The following is a 17080-nucleotide window of genomic DNA, read 5'->3' on the forward strand; positions in this document are numbered from 1 at the left end:
CTACGTCACCCCCGCCGAATTACATTACAGCAACCTCGTCCCTCAACTCCACTTGAAAGGAATAATTACTGCCGGGAACTACAGGCAGTCTAGCTAGCAGTTGGTCATTTCCGTCCCTGTCTCGAAGAACCCGACTTCTGCATCGTCACTGATCACGAGTATTTGATGTTGACTCTTCGGTCTCTGAATATCTTCGTTTCCTAACAGCAACTGTTATAGAATGAAAAGTAGGAGCAGAGCAAGATGCAAACGGCGGAAATACCGTCAACAGTAACGCTTGCCTTTGTAAGATTTTATGGTGTTGAGATGCGCGGAGCATGTATTACGCCGATACAACAGGCAGTGTGAAAGATGCCTGTGTGTATACCGTGTGTCCCAGCTAACCTTATCCAAGCTGTTCAACGAAAAAATAAATGAAGTAAAAAATAAACGAGGTGTGAGATACCCCTACGAGACCTACGGTTTTCGGTAGTCAGATTTCTGACAACCGAGACCGTAGGTCTTATAAGTGTGTCTTGCCTAGTATTTTTTTAATTCCTTAATTTTTTTTAGTTAGACAGCTCGGCTAACGTTACCTGAGGCGCCCTATATAGGGTGTTTTCTTTAGCTCTACTAAGTTTTTTCAAGATTGCCTGTGGCATATAGCACAATTGTAACCCTTGATCTAAATTACTCGATGACATGCCCATTACTCCTACGAGAAATCAAAATGCATAATTCAAGAATTAACATTGTTGTGCTAACTACATTTTCAATTAATCACTTTAAAGCACATATATCAATCTACGAATTATAGCCAGTGAATTCACAAGGCGTATTCACTTGGAACAAATTCTCAGGACCGCGCCAGTTTCGAGATATAAATTTTCAAAGTGTCAAACGAAATGCATTGGCGTTCCAGTTACTTTCTCTCTTTCTTCCTTTTTTTCTTTTTTGAAGAAAACGCTCTTTCAGGCATTGAAGCACCAAAGTAACTGGAACAGTAGTGCATTTAGTGGGACACTTTGAAAATTAATCTCGAAACTGGGGCAGTCTGGAGAATTTGTTCCAAGTCGATACGCCTTGCGAACTCTCTAACTACAGTTCATAAATTAAGATGTGTGGCGTCAGATGATTAAGTAAAAATATTTTTCGACATAATTGTGTTGACTATTCAATTAGGCATGTTAAGTTCTCTTAGAAGTAATGGCCGCCTCATCGAGTAATTTAGTCCAAGGGTTAGGATAGTGCTATCTGCGACAGGCATTTATTAACCCATTAAGGACCAGCGTGACCATATGGTCACGTTAGACTGCACAGTGGATTTCAATTAATTAAGATTGACAAAACGGCACCAAAATTGCCTTTGACATGCCGTTAGATAGATGAGAGTTCCCTTTATGGATATCAAGTGGCAGCAGGTGTCAGTCGTTTTATGGGAGCCCCTCGCAAAGGCGGGAATAAGTGTTGCTGTGTGAGTAGCGTCACCATGCATCACTCCAAGGGATAATGTGTTTTTTTTCCCTACTTTTTTAAGCAATAGTCGGATATCCTTACCTCCATATTGCTCTTTGAATATGTGACCTTCGATGATCATTTGTGAAAGATTAATGTTTGTTTTATCCATGAACGAGCGTATTATCTTGCGCGTTGCCATATGGTCACGCTGGGCCTCTAGGCTACCTCTTTTTATTTTTTTATAAACTGCATTCTCATCTGTTGCACGGCTGCTGGCGCGTTCCCACAGTGGTTATTTCTTATTTTATAGTCTGAATAGGTTGATGTTGGAATAAATGGCGAAGATACTCGAAGAAGACGATGATGACGTGTAAGTGATTTATATCGACCCGCGAGAGGGTAGCACCTATTCGGATGAAGAGTCGGCCGATGAAGACTCAGGCGGGCTCATTGACAATCTAATCGGGCGGAAGCTATGAGCCGGCGCTGAAACTGTTTTCTCTGATGGACGCCGCATTGGTGGATCCGACTCGGACGATCACGACCCCGGCAGGCAAGGTGACGGAACATGAGAGGTTTCTTCTGCTGTCGTTGATGCGGCCATTCCTGCGAAATTATCCACTGCTTCTAAGTGGACGAACGGTGATCTCCAGAAGAGCCTTGGCCTATTTCCTTACCCAAGCTTTGCTGCTTACCTGTTGAATTGTTCGAAATCATTTTTGACGAAGCCGTCGTGGAGCTGCTAGTCGAACAAACAAGAAAGTATGCGTTATTTTTCAATATGCCCGATCCGGAGGTTACCAAAGAAGAATTACGTTTTCTTGGAGTGTTCGTTTTGTCCGGCTATAACCGCTTGCCAGGGAAAAAAATGTTATTGGGACAGCGGCTTGGATATGCGCAACACGATGGCCTACAATGCTATGCGAAGAAATCGCTTCGTACAGATAATGCGATTCCTGCACTGTGCGAAATGCAAGCCTAACGCTTAGTGACAAGTTGGCAAAGTTGCGTCCATTGATGGCACTATTGAAAGCAAGGTTTCTGGAGCACTCTCAACTTGTGCGTCACCTGAGCTATCACGAAAGCATGGTTGAGTATTATGGTCGTCATGGCTGTAAACAGTTCATACGCGAAAGCCTATCCGCTTTGTGTATAAAGTATGGTGCCTAAATGCCAAGAACGGATACCTTGTAAACTTCAAAGTGTATCAAGGCAAGCAGCGGATCCCGGAACACCTAAAAAATATGAAAAGGACTTCGGAAAAGCAGCAGCGCCACTTCTTCAAATGGTGGATGAACTCGCAGCAGAGACGCACGACCTTCCTTTCTTTTTCTATTTTGATAATTTATTCACAGGCATGCCGCTACTCAGGCATTTCAAGGCACAGGGCTACGAAGGCACGGGCACAGTGAAGCAGAACCGTGTTCCCGATGAGTGCCCTATCACTCGACCACAATTCGTCAAGCACCAACCTCGCGGGCACGAAGAGTCCGTGCTGAGCGACAATGGGATAATTGTTGTTCGCTGGATGGACAACTCTGGAGTAACGATCGTAAGCACCCTTCACGGCGTAGAGCCAATGTCATCTGCAGACAGCTACTCTCGTGTTCAGAAGAAGCAAATTAAGGTGGCCCGCAAGAAACACTGTTGCTCAGCACAAGTTTTATGGGAGGTACGGATCAGATGGATGCAAATGTAGGCGCCCACAGGATTGTAATCCGTGGCAAAAAATGGTGGTGGCCGATTTCCACTTGACTTTGTGATGTATCTATCAGCAACTCTTGGGCGCTAATTCGTAGCACAGGGTTCAACGTCACGCAGGTGGAATTCCGCAGGCAAATTGCACAAAGCTACCTGATGCGATAGGACAATAAGCATAGAGGACCTGGTCAACGCAGAATCCCAAGGGCTGGTGATGTCCTGACTGGTACACGGTATGACCAAGTGGCCCACTTTGTTGCACCAATACCTAATGACAAGAGGTGGAGGTGTGCATGAGATAATTGCAACAGCGCAGTGCACGCACAATGCACAAAGTATGACGACGGCGTGTGTATTCCATGATTTAAACCATATCACACTAAATCAGTGCTCGACTATTCGCTATGTATGTTTTTTGTGATGTTTCATGGCTTGAAATAAATGTTTTTCACTTCGCGTATTTTGCTGTAGCGTAAGGGCCCAGTGTGACCATATGGTCACGGGCTATATTTCAAAAACTAATTAGGCAAGAGTAATAATTTTTTGCGTGTGAATTATTAGTATAAAGGTAAGTTAATATGTTAGATTTATTTCAATATAGCAAGAAAAAAAAAAGAAACCGGTCCCTAATGGTTTAAAGGTGTGCTGCATCTACAAAAAAAAAAAAGAAAAAACACGCATGCTGTATATACGGCGCAATACAAGGACAAGAGAATGTTTGATTATGAAAAAGAAAAAAATCTAATGAACGTGTTTTGAGGGTGACGTGAATACCAAACAATATTTAAAACTTAGAGTTTGGGCATTCTGTCATCATTTTAGGTAGTGTTCTAAAATAACAAGTAGAAATTGCGTAGACTCAGGTGTTATGACAAATGTTATGTGAAATTACAAAGCAATGTATGCACGAACACTACAAGGTTAAATTTCCCCTAAACATCAACACTAGATCCCTCTAAACTAGTAGCATAAAGTCATATTATTATGGCACAAAAAGGCTGATGAATAGTGAAGGAAGTTTAGAATAATCTTGCAATTTCTTTATTTTCGTGCAATAGCATCAGTGCTGGTGCATTAGAGCGATGTCACAATATTCGGAGTGCGTTGTCATAATTGGGCGGTTTTAGTGAAGGAAATGTTTTTAAAACTTGATACATTCTATCTTTATTACTCTCATTAGCATAGAATGGTGCTTCCTAGTCTAGAATAAAGCACGCCTTTACTGATAAGCAACCTCCTAGATCCGAGCGGGAGCAGTGGAATTTCTATGATGCCACGTTAAGCCTGTGGTTTGTATAAAAGCAGTGTAGTGCTTCTTCATAGATAAACCTTTAACTCAATAGGAAGAGGCACCGTAATAGTTGTTGACGGTGAGGCCCCTTTTTAGATTTGGTAGGAGTTTAGAGCCCACGAAGCGAGCTCAGCACCCAGAGATAGAGCTTATCATCATACGAGCAGCCGTGGGACCTTCGGAACGACGTGGCAGCCAGCCTTTCAATTTGGCGTCTTGTGTGCCTTTTAAGCGTTTCATTATCTCCGCCAAGCCTCCTCCGTGACCAAGGAGAGCCTCGCGGGCTCTGACGTTGTTCCCAAGTCGACAATCGAGGCACCAACCCAGTCTTCCTCCCGTTCGACTCGGTGGCGGAGGAGCAGGACCGCTCGTATTACAGCCGGCATCCCATATGCGGACCCATTTGATAGCTGGATACGGCCGCCTCGCTGCCTCGGCGATTACTTCCGCCTCGAGCCGCGAGCGCGTATTATGTATAGCCCGAAGAACACATGCAAAAAAAAAAAAACAAAAAACGATGAATAGCGAGAAACGAGAAGGTCGATGGTGAGGGGCGAGGCCGGGGAGCGTCTGCGGCGCACCAGACGAAGCGGGAAGCAACTGCACATATAAGACGGACCGCGTTGAGGCGCTCACAGCGACCAATGCTGCTCGCGTGCGTTTCATCGCCGGGGATGCGGGCCGCCGTCTCTCGGCGCTGTAGCGGGATTCGAGCCGAGATAAGCGGGAACCGCGGCCAACCCGTTCCTGCGTTTGGCGCCCAGTCCCTCGCGCTCGTGCACTTGTGAGAAAAAAACCGGCTGCGGGCCTGCGGGTGCCGCCTGTCGGTATACGCTGCGCGTATACTTTGCACACACACCGCGGGGTCGGGAAGTGGTCCGTTTACTTCTCGATTTGTGTCTGTGTGTGTGTGCGGGGGGGGGGGGGGGGGGGTTAAGAAGCGTCGGGCTGTGTCTTGAGAGGGGGGTAGGACGCTAGAGTCATCTTTGCGTCGATTCGCGTGCCGGGCGGGATGTTCGCTTGGTTGGTGTAACTCGTGCACGGGGTTCTTAAAGCCGTGCCGCTCCTGTAGGCAACCGGTATACGTGTTGCTTTGCGTGCGTGCATCTAATGGGTCTTCATTTTGTTTGCCATGCCGTGACGGCCACGTGTTGCGTCCCTACAGAAGACGGAGGGAGCTTGTGCGCGATGCGAAGTGTTTTTGTTTCTCTTCTATAGACTCTTCCTCACGCACGAATCGCATTTATGCGCGGCGTGAAACACGTTCGAAGACGGCATCGTGCAGTCCCGTCTATATATTGCGCCGATTTTGCGAAGTTTTGGCAATAACCGTTTGTCATCTGTCATTAGCTTCAAAAAACAAAGTTCAGAACGCGGCAAAGGAAAGCGACGAAAATTAGCAGCAAATAGGCCCAACTGGTCGCCGAACCCTGGATAAACTCGATGCTGAAGCTGCATTGCTTTCAGACGACTCCGTGTGCCGATCATCTAACACATCCGTGAACATTGTCATCTCAAAGGAACACCTGGTGTTTTACTACACCATCGACGATGGCTCTCACAATTAGCTGTTTGAATAAAGTTCATCTCTACTTACCTCCCAACAACCATGAGCGTGCTTGCTGTCTTACGCATTTCTACCGCTACTTCTCGTTTCGCGTAAATGTGTACCGTTCGATTGGCAGAGATTCCCCTCGATGGAAAAAAATTAATATTTCATGCGACAAGTGGAAACAAGTTTGATGATGAGAGTGGAACGTGCGACAAGTATAGATGGCTTGCACTGACGCGATGGTCCCCATGCCGATGCACTGGCACGGTGATAAGCTGGTCCATGAGGTGGTGTGAAAGCTACCAATAGTGAAGTCACTGGACATGTGGGTATCGCACGCCCTGTAGAAGATGGTGTCAAACGCGTGACCCGCCGACCTTGTATACAACCCACACAGGCATGTACGTGTGCCGGGCTGCGTGGTCCCCAACTGTTTACTTCCTGCATCTTTATAATTTGCTTAGACCTTATTTGATGACCAGCATCGCCACCAAACGTGGATGGGCGACCTGTGGGGAACGATGCTCAAATAAGGAGCCCATAAGTGGACTGACCGTTATTACCGTGAGCAGTGCGAACGACGAGCCGTCGACAAGACTCGACGCCGCCGGAATCCCCGAGAGTCAACATGTAGCTGCAGAAAATGTGCTCTTTTGTATACCGAGGCCAGAGTTCCTACTGCGGAGTGTTTGGATGGAGCAAGCAATGCTGTTCAAGTTTTCGTCATGTGTGCCGCCGCTCGCCGTGTCCTGCATCTGACACATGGCCTTTGAGATCAGACAGTGTGTGGATCCCAGTCTCCGAGGCTAAGCCTGACACGGCCCGCGGCCAACGCTGCCCACCACCCGCGCTGACAGCACAATTTTCTCCGGAGATATTGTTACATCGCACTTTGATCAATCTGACAGACGTTCATGAGTTTGAATGAATCACGCGAGCAAGTTCTAGCGTCTATATTCTTGTGGATTCTATATCATACACATGTAAACATGTAGAGGGTGTCCCAAATATCGTACACCGAGATTTAAGAATACGCATATGCCACGTAGCCGGACACAACCAAGGTAATGTTGTTTGCCGTCGCTTGGAGATACCGAAATGATTTTTTTTTTTGCATTCTGCCTAATTGCATAATTAGTCTTACTTGATTAATCAACTTCTCAATTTTTTTAGTTAGATGAAAAGCGTCAGTGAGAAAATTGTAGAACAACATGAAAAACTCCTGATACAGCTTTCTGTTGCTCAATACGTGCTATATAAATAGGTTTTTCCGAGCGTGAAAGAAGCCCGCCTATACACGCAAAGACGCAAAGTGCCTCGAGCGGCCAGTCGCGCGCATTTTTGCGTATATTTGCGGTCGTTTGTCACGCTCTGAACAACACTTAGAAAAAGTTGCATTGCAATACTAATAAACATAACTAATTAAAGGTCACTTGAAGGGGCACTTATGCATCTTGATATTTTTGCCGCATGGGGCACCAAATGTCATTTTTCGCGACTTCTATAGTGAATAATTTAAAATATAAATCGATGTTTAATGAGAATACGACAGGAAATCTTTCCATCAGCGGGGTTATCTCGATTCATGCTCTGAGCGGTTGTCGGTCCCATTAAGAAAATGCCTGGATGCCTTCTATGACATTTAGACAATCGGTGGCACTTTGGCTAATTGCAGAGCTGGCTGTCGTACCAAGCTTGACTTATTGTGGCCGCCGCCTAATCAATACCGCCAAGAACACGTTTTACTCGGTAAACGGGGGGTACGGCCATTGACATTATAGTGAATTCATACTGGCAACTGCGGCTGTTACCAGGGCTTCCGCGAAATGAGGAAACAATGCTGTGCCGCTTACGCTTGGGCGTCGCATTCACTAATGCATATACGTTTTGGATTGGAATGGCTGACAGCGCCGACTGAAATGCCTGCGGTGTCGAGGGAACTATAGATCTACTGTGCTACTGCCCATCTTTTGAAAACGAAAGACATGACCTTTGCACAGCTCTCAATCAGCTAGATAGAACACCGTTCACCTTGCACAAGATCTTGGGACCATGGCCTCGCATATCGCAGCTACAAAAGGCCAAAAAAGCGCTGCTGCGATATTTGAAAGCTACTGGATTGAGTCAGAGTCTGTGATCCGGACTGAGTGACCGAACGATCCCCAGTAGACTTTCTCTTCTTCTTTTAATCTTTCCGTCCCCTTTTCCCTTCCCCCAGTGTAGGGTAGCCAACCGGGCTCAGTCCTGGTTAACCTCCCTAGCTTCCTTTATCATTTGCTCTCTCTCTCTCTCTCTCTCATACTGGCGTAGTCGGTTCGCGAAAAGAATATTAATTGAGCGCATTCGCTTGACGATGAAAACACGCAGTAGAGTCCACCTTCGATGTAAGGGTAAATAGAAGAGAAAGACGAGATACATTCAAATGGTTTAAAATAATTGCTCTTGCGAAAAATGAAAATACGAGGGCGATAAAATTGTGTATTGTTGTTGAACATACCTGAGCACACAAGTATTAAGAAAATAGGCGGAGGGGGGGAGGGGGGGCGTCTGCCTACATACGTACTGGTAGGCAGACAACGAAACAACAATATTGCTAAAGCCCTCGCTCCTATATCGGGCAAGAGCGTCTCAGTATAGCGGTTTCTTTTCCTCCACGATACAAGCGGGGGAATTTCGTTTAATAGATTCACGCTGGATTGCAGAGCGACGGAGTTTAGAGTGAATTGCAACGTGCCATGGCTGCACTGTCATCACCCCGAAATATACTGCCAATTATTTTTCTAGTTCAGTAGAGGATTACTACAGGTGAGCGAAGTTCATTCTCTATATCCGAGAGCCTCTCTCGAGCGCTGCTTTGCAAACCACCGGACACCTAAGAACAGTACACAGACCTTGCAATTGGCCCTACCAAAGCCCGTCGCCCAGGGGAATTTTACCTCCGTTAAAAAGCCCGCCTTTAAATTTTACGTGGAAGATATGAGAACGGCACACGACCCAACACTAAAAGGGGAGTAGGAGATCGGCCAAGCGAAATGGCAGGCCATGCAAAAATGAATAGCTCCGGCGGCTACGCGATGGACGCTCTATAGTTACAGATACCTACACCCGAAAGTTCATAGACTCCTCAAATGATTGAGAACGCTCGACGCTGAAGAGAATAAAGACATGTTTTCGGAACACGACGGCTGAAGAGCGGCTTAATAGACAGCTGTATCTCATGCTCATTCACCGGGTGCTAGTCAACGTCAATGACGTTCTCTTTGTTTATGGAGATGCCCAGGGTTTATGAAAATCGCGGTCTGAATCAAATGTTCGAACCCGGGACAAAAGTACATCTTTTATTTTTTTAAAGGAACTGTATTCAAAGCAGTGTCGTTATTATGGCGATATGATTACAAGCACGCCATTCAGAAGCAGCTCGGTGCAGTAGAATCATCATGTCGTCGTCTCATTGTACAATCTTATGCCTCCTAAATCTGCAAGCGTACACGTTGTCGCATCGCCGAATGAAATATGTGTATAGTTGAGCTTGACCCTCATCTATGGCTGTCATTTCATCCTGTTTCGTCGGGGAAAATGAAGCTGTTAACAGAAAAATTGACCACTGTTGCACATGATCATTCAATTAATATTTGATGCTCCTTGACAAATTTACTTGCCTATATACAATCAGCCAGACGCCATTTATGTCACAATATATAGAAGCACCTCAAACATGCACGAAGACGAACGTAAATCGTTTATTTATGGCACGGAGGTATTGGGAGGAAGCTCAAACATGTTTGGTCCAGAGACAGATAAGGTAAAGCCAGGTGTGTGATCCGGGGACTGGTCCGCTCACTGGAAAATCCTAAGAGCACTGGTTATTTTGTGGTGTACGCTTTCTGCAAAGACGCACTTGCGATTTGCTGTAGTAAAAAAAAAAAAAAAACTATATCTTTCAGGCTTGCGCAACACCGTGCTTTGCGCTGTGTTCATTTCTGACGAACGCTTATTAACGAGCGCAACTCTCGTAAGTTTGTAAAATGCATAGTTCGCTTTGTAAGCCCTCGCAAGCGGTATCGACTAAGGGACGGAAGAGCGCATGACAATGGCATAAATCTGCCACTCAAAACTGGTCAACAATAGCATGGTTCTCACTCCCTACGGCCTCGATCTTCTGCAGAAATGCAGCTGCCTGAATGGCGGGCACTTCCATCTGGCCACTGGAAGTGCTTATTTTTCTCTGTATGACAAGATAATTGGCCATAAACGGTTGTCTCATCCCGAGCAGAAAAGAAGAGGATTTGGCAACAGCCATGAAGGTGGCTATGTCGAGGTCATTGTGGTTGGCGTTTGTAAGGCGCATACGACAGAATGCTTACGGTTCCATGTCCCACGTCTGACTGAAAGTCGCTGTCCTGGAATAAACATGCTAGACAAGTGACAGATGTGAAGCCGTTGTATAGCGCAAATCAGACAGTATGGAAAGGAAACCGTACACTACATGGCGACACAACACCCATAGCCTTCTTTCTATCCTGTTTTACTCGCACTGCAGTAGCTCCACTAAGTATTTACCAACTAGCTCAAGAACAGGTTAACTTAGGTGACAGAGGGTTGATGTAGCCGTAGTCAAGCGCCTAGACACATCGAACGAGAATGGTAATGTTGATGACAATGCAACGCCCTGTCCTCAAGCAAATCGCGCTCCGGGCCGGGTATTCCCTCCCTATTCGTGCGTAAACGCTCTGACGCCTGAAATTGCTTTTATAAATATTCTGTGACTTGTTAGCGCATACTTCAATGAACAATTCATCCCTATGCACATACAGTCCCCAATAAACATTTTCTTGCCTTCTGGTCCGTGATTTCTAAATGCAATGTTCTTCCATGGTTATTATGCGCATTTAAATGCCATATAGTACTTACAAACCTGTTTCTGACTACTGTCACTGTCTCCACAGCACCCAGCGGCCGCAGCTTCTGTTTGGATCAGAAATCAAATAGCCATAGTTTATTTTTCCTTAGAAGGGCGCGAGCACTGCATGTCAACTTCCAAACGACGCGTCTTTCCCAGCTTTCGCTACACTAGGGTTACTTAGGGGAGTCTAAAGAGGGAGCCCAGTGAGCCTAGGGAGCTGTCTAGGCTCACAATATTGCTACGCGACTGGCCGCTCGTGTCACTTTGCGTCCATTCGCGGGCTTCTTTCAGGCTCGGAAAAACGCTTGTATCTAGCACGCATTGAGCAACAGAAAGCTGGATCGGGAGTGTTTCGTGTTGTTCTATAATTTTTTCGTTGGCGCGTTTCGTCTAACTATAATATTTTAGAAGCTGAGTAATCAATTAGGACTGATTATGTATTTAGGCGAAATGAAAAAATAATAATAATCTGAGTACGTCCAACCGACGGACAACAACATTTCCTTTATTCTGTCCAGCTACGTGGCATTTGCATATTTTTAATGCTTGGCTAAAGTTACGTGGGACGTCCTGTACATGTCTCAGCTGAAGTTCCGGAGTGTTTGTCCAAACTTTACTTAGCGAGCCCTCCCCGCTTTGCTGACCGTTGCTGCTGCTATCAAATGGGTCGCACAGAAATCGGTTTCTGTGCGACCCAAAGAATTCACCTTTTTTTTTTCTTCACATCTCTGTAAGTCGGCGACCCTGAAAATCTTCGCAGAACTTCGGCAACTCTCACCCACACACCGAATTTGTCCACTCGCAAAGCGGTTTTCACCGGAATGAGACGCGTGCCAGCGCTTCACGCCGCATTTGCAGCGATCGCATGCATGTTAACAGCGGTAATCCGCTGGCGAGGCGAATCGCATTTATGTCACCGGGGAGGCTAGTTTGAGACCGGGGCAAGTCATCTCGTGTGGTGCCTCTAAACGCTGCCGTATGTCATTGAGGGAGAAAGAGAGTGCTGCCACTGCGGGCTTTTTCCCTTTCACCGGCGTAACGCAAATCCCCGGAAACACGCTGCAGGTAGTTTCGGACGAAGCGGAATGCAAAAAGTGAATGCTATCTCGCTTCGGCCGCTTTGAGCTCTGAACCGCTGTCGCATTCCCGGCGCCCACTGTCTAACGACAGCGTCGTCAGTGGCGCACAGGCCTCCCCTTGACGTTTTCGCCTGCGGCGCACTAATACCTGTGTCACACTGGCACATTTGGAAGGCCTTCCAGTCAACGGCCGTTCAAACGCCACAACTCTATCGACTCAAAGGAGCTACACGGCACTTTTGAAAGGCCGTTGAGTGGTTCAGGCATTTCTCGCAAAACTGTGTGGCGCTGCGGATCTTTATTTTCGTTTTCATGTCACGAAAAGTTAAACAACAGTAAAACCATTTAAAAGCACTATAATTTCTTCTATGATTGTTTATACATTAAAAAGAATTCTTTATACATTGCGATACATATACGTTTACTTTTTAAGTTGTTGAGTAGCGAAACTGCGGCAACGTTTGTGCCGCTCGATGCGGCTGCCGTTTTGGTGTGTGTTAGCACATGTCAAGTGGCAAAAACACTTTATTGAATAATGAATAACACTCATATATAGAATTTTTAGCGCATTTGGTTTGATTTGTTCTTTCTAACCGTGAGTACGAGCACACTGTGAACGAGAGGGCATGTTCCCGCTGTTTCCGCTTTCGTTGTTCAAAGGCCATCGAGATTTCGATAGAGTTGTAGGGTGCTCCGTTGACTCGATAGACTATTGACTCGGCGGCCTTCGAAACCGCCCGTGTCGCAGCTCGAGCTTGACCTTTGAGTCAACTGACTATCGCTTGGAAGGCCTTCCAAACGCCCGTGTGACACGGGTATAAGGTTCGCAATGCTTTTTTTAACAAATTTGTTTAGTTCGATGGCCAACCCGTGCGGTGTTCACATGTGCCGATGTTGCGGAAGAATGACAGAGACTGAAGGCGAACACAGCCATTACACACCTGTCTTTAAAAAGAAAAGAGGTTTAATTACTACAAGAGGGCAGTGAGCAAAGAAACACGTTGGAACGTGTGACAGTACAAAAAAATAAAGATAAAGAAAGCACGGAAGGGCTCGACAAAATAGAGCATACTTGTAAATAATAAAGAACAAAAATATCCACGCTGGACGACAAAGAATTGGACGTTGCCAAATAAAAACTACGATCTTCTACGGCGTGTTGCCCGCCACCCGTTCCGGATGTCCGGATTGTGCCATCCCGCACGCGGCAGTATTGGAAAATAACCATGAATACTCAAGGAAGAACAAAGTTCTCTACGGACCATAACATAATCCATCGGCTTATTCTTGTGCAGACGAGTCGATTTACATCGAATGATGTCGGTTGACGACGTTGAGTCCGACGCAGCGGACTACTGCGATAAGCAATACACTTTCGCATCCGAAGAGAGCGCACGACACTTCCACTTCACGCTTCATGAAGGTGATCCGAGTGAAGTCGGACCAAAGACGTTGGGGCCGGTGGAGTACAATGCCGCACTACTGCGGCTTGAGCGACCTAAGCAAGCCCGCGACGCTTCTGCCGGTCACGCCGACCACTGGCCCAAACGTCGACAGGCCACAACGCCGAAATTTGTCTACCCCTTCATTAAAAACTCCAGCCACTCGGTGCCCGAAAGAAATGAGGCCTTCAGAATTGACAACACCTGCTTACAATTTTTGCTATGACTTCAAAGAATCGGCATGACCCCTTCACACATTTCTCGAAAATAGATCTAAACATGCACATTCTGAACATTTTCATTTCCAGCACCACCAGGCACCAACTCATTCCAATTTTCCCATTGTGGGTGCAGGACAGAAGGAAAGGACTTTCACGGCCACGCGTTTCCGTCGTGAGGGCCGACAGTAATTGTCCCGAAAAATACACGTCGCATTGTCGAAACGCTGGTTCTATAGATATCACTTGTTGGAGATCACGTCGCTTGAAGAATGATAAGAGAGAAAGAGAGGTGTTCAGAGGGTGGGAGTGAAGGAGCACGGCTCAACGAAGAAAGAAGCCGCCACGTGCAAGGCAACCGCAATGCAGCTAGAGAAGGGCGTGGGCTCAATGACCTATCCTGCCGGCTATAGCGGCATACGTTTAAGGTGTACTTTGCAAATGCCACGAGTAAAATGCGCTAGTAATCCCTACCCCTTGTTGGCCGTTGATCAAGTGTCAGTCGTCGCAGATTCGGCAACCAGAATTCCCCTCTTGCTTTCTTTTGTGCCAACTACCGCGAGTAATAGCTTTTTCTAGAATCAGGCGTGAGTGAGCTCACGTCGACGTGGAGGCGCGCCCTCTCTGTTGTACGATGTTCGTTTCTCTAAGTAAATAAATTTTACGTAAATCTGGGAGCGGTCTGGCCTGAAGATCCTGCTCTAATGTTGAACTCCTATGGCGGAGTCGGAGCAAGTTTTTCTGCTCGTTTCGGAGCAAGTTTGTTCCAATGACAGAGTGAGGGCGGGAGTAAGGTGTTCCAATGAGAGAATCAGAGGGGATTCAGAGCGGGAGTCACTCCGTGGAGCAGAAAATGATGCTCCGCCAAAATCGGCGAAGTGGACCGCAACTTTGTGTGACGTATTTCCTTTACCACGTTTGTCTGCTGGGAGGCGCCACCGGTCACGACTCGCGAGGAAGCAAAAGCTGCTGCACGCTTGGCGAGATATCCATTTCGCACTTTTAAAAAAACATCAGGCGAACGGCGCTGAAGAGACAAGTGACCGGTGCGGCGGTGCTGGGAGCAAACAGCGGAAGGAAATGACAGCACGCAAGACATCCTGGGTAACTCGGCGATAGAAGTTCCGCTTCCGCCTTGCTCCGGCGGCACAGGTTGTGTTCCACTCGCGGATTTGGAGACGTTGCTCTACGCCAGAGTGAAGTGCTCGCTCGCGGAGTCCGTCGGCTGCTCCGACTCCGCCATTGAAATTCAACATAAGACATCCTGATCTCGCATTGAAAAGTCAAGAGCTTTCCCTTCATTTATCATAAATTGTTTCTTTCCTGATCTTTGTTTTGAGCTCCTAATTAGCTACTAATTGTCTAGAAGATTCCCGGCTAGGGTGCCTCGATGTCCTCCTCGCAGGCCGCTCCGTACAAGGTGGCGACAACCACGTCATCTACTGTGGTGGGCGCTGTTTGATCTCACTACGCAGTTCCCTGCGCCTAGCGCGGGGACGCGAGATGTTTTTCTATATATATTTATGTTCCTGCAAGGTGTAGCCGCGCTGGAGCGTACCCAGAGGCTATATTGAGTGTTCTACTGCAATTTAAGTTATTTTCTTATCTTATACATTTCTGTCTTTCTTTTCTAAGCTCGCACGCAGGTCAAACGACTTCGTCTTGGAGGGCGTGGATCAAAAATCGCGTTATTTAAAAAAAAAACAGTATTAAAATGTAACTACAGACCACATCTTCTTATAATCTGGGCACGTAATCTTTTTCTTTAATGTAACTACTAAATAGTCTAATATGTTTGCACGGTAATTCAGATCACTTCATGCATTTCTAAAGTTAATTAGAGGTGATAGACTGCAATTGCAGCGAGTAGAGCAAACGCCTCCCCTTGTCATTTATTTCGAAAGTAATACGTAAGAAAAACTATGCCGTTCCCACGCAGCGTGGAAGTCGACGTAAACGAAGCTTTCTGTGTCGTTTGCTTTGATTGACAACAATTAGCGCTGATGTTGACGGCAGGTGTTTAATTTATTTAGCGTTTCGTGCAATACGAGAATGGTGAGCTGATGGTAAATGTTAGCTGGCGTGCACCACTGCTGTTTATATGCGTAGTACACAGAACACACAGCGAAACGTGCTTCCTTGAGGCGTTGTGCGCGATTCTGGATAACCTCCGAGAAAGTTAGCATTGTCATTGCCTCACACAGCACATCGCATCGTGGCAGAAGTCTTAAACTTTAATTGAATTAAAGGGTTTAATAGAATTAAAGGGGTGTATGGGTCAAAACCACATTAGAATTATGAGGTACGCCGTACTGGCAAACTATGCATTAATTTTGACCCTCTGGAATTCTCTAACGAGCACCTAAATCTAAGTACACGAGCGTTTTTGTATTTAGCCCGCATCGAAATGGGGATGCCGCGGTTGGAATCGAAGCCACGGCCCCAAGCAACGTCATAGCCGCAAAACTAGCATGGCGTACACAGAAGTGTTGATTTGACGTGCTACCGCTTGCGTAGTGTCCCCTAGACGCTACGGTGCTTTAATGCGGCTTTGAGTCTATGGTACCTACGGTTCTCGTTAAACAGAAGTACGAGCTGCGGCATCGTTTGCTGACGCTGGCCTGTCGTAAAGGCTGTCCGAGAGAGAGAGAGAGAGAGAGAGAGAGAGATAAAACATTCATTCGGACAATCGAGGTGGTTACTCTTGAGGTCGAGTGGGTGATGTCCTCATTACAGGACTCCACTGGCCATGGCTGCTCGACGTACTTGCTGGACGAGAGCTTCTTGTCGTGCCAGGGTAGCGCCGAGATCCACGCACTTCCGCTGCTTTTGCTATATAGCGCCAGCATTTGATATATGCCGCTGTTCCCTGATTCGTCGCTCACACCAATTCCGCTTCCGGAATTTTCGCTTCCAGTTATACCGCTTCGACGATTTCTGGATTCTGAATTTTCGCTTGAATCACGCTCGCACTAAAGCCCCTCCATGGTCAAGGACCTCTATGCCTCAGTGACGTTGCCTCCGCTTAAAACAAGAAGATCTGACTACGTAAGTTCCCCTTGGCGCCGGATGCTTAGAGGGTGAGTGAGAAAGGAAAGCGGACGAGCAGGGAAGGTTGGCCTCACTTACCCTGCTCCGCGAAATCTTTTATCCTGTCGTTCCATTTTCAGGCTTAACAAGTCAGGGAGAGCAGTGTGGTCATCCGCGCCATATTCCTTTGCACAGAGAAAGACGCAGGTCTTGACGATTCTTCACAAAGACGTCATTAGCGCTGACCAGTTGCACAGGCGCTAATTTGCATCCCCAGAGGATTTGGGGCAGCGCTCATTTTTCCGTCACCGCGATGATATTACCGAGGTGGCGTGGCACTCTGGGTACGGTGCTCCTGACATCGGAGTCTGGCGCCAACTGAGGGTCGCTCTCTAACCTACGCCGCTGGTGCGTCTCGTAACGGGTA

Source organism: Dermacentor andersoni, chromosome 5 (assembly GCF_023375885.2).
Source record: "Dermacentor andersoni chromosome 5, qqDerAnde1_hic_scaffold, whole genome shotgun sequence".
NCBI lineage: Eukaryota > Metazoa > Arthropoda > Arachnida > Ixodida > Ixodidae > Dermacentor > Dermacentor andersoni.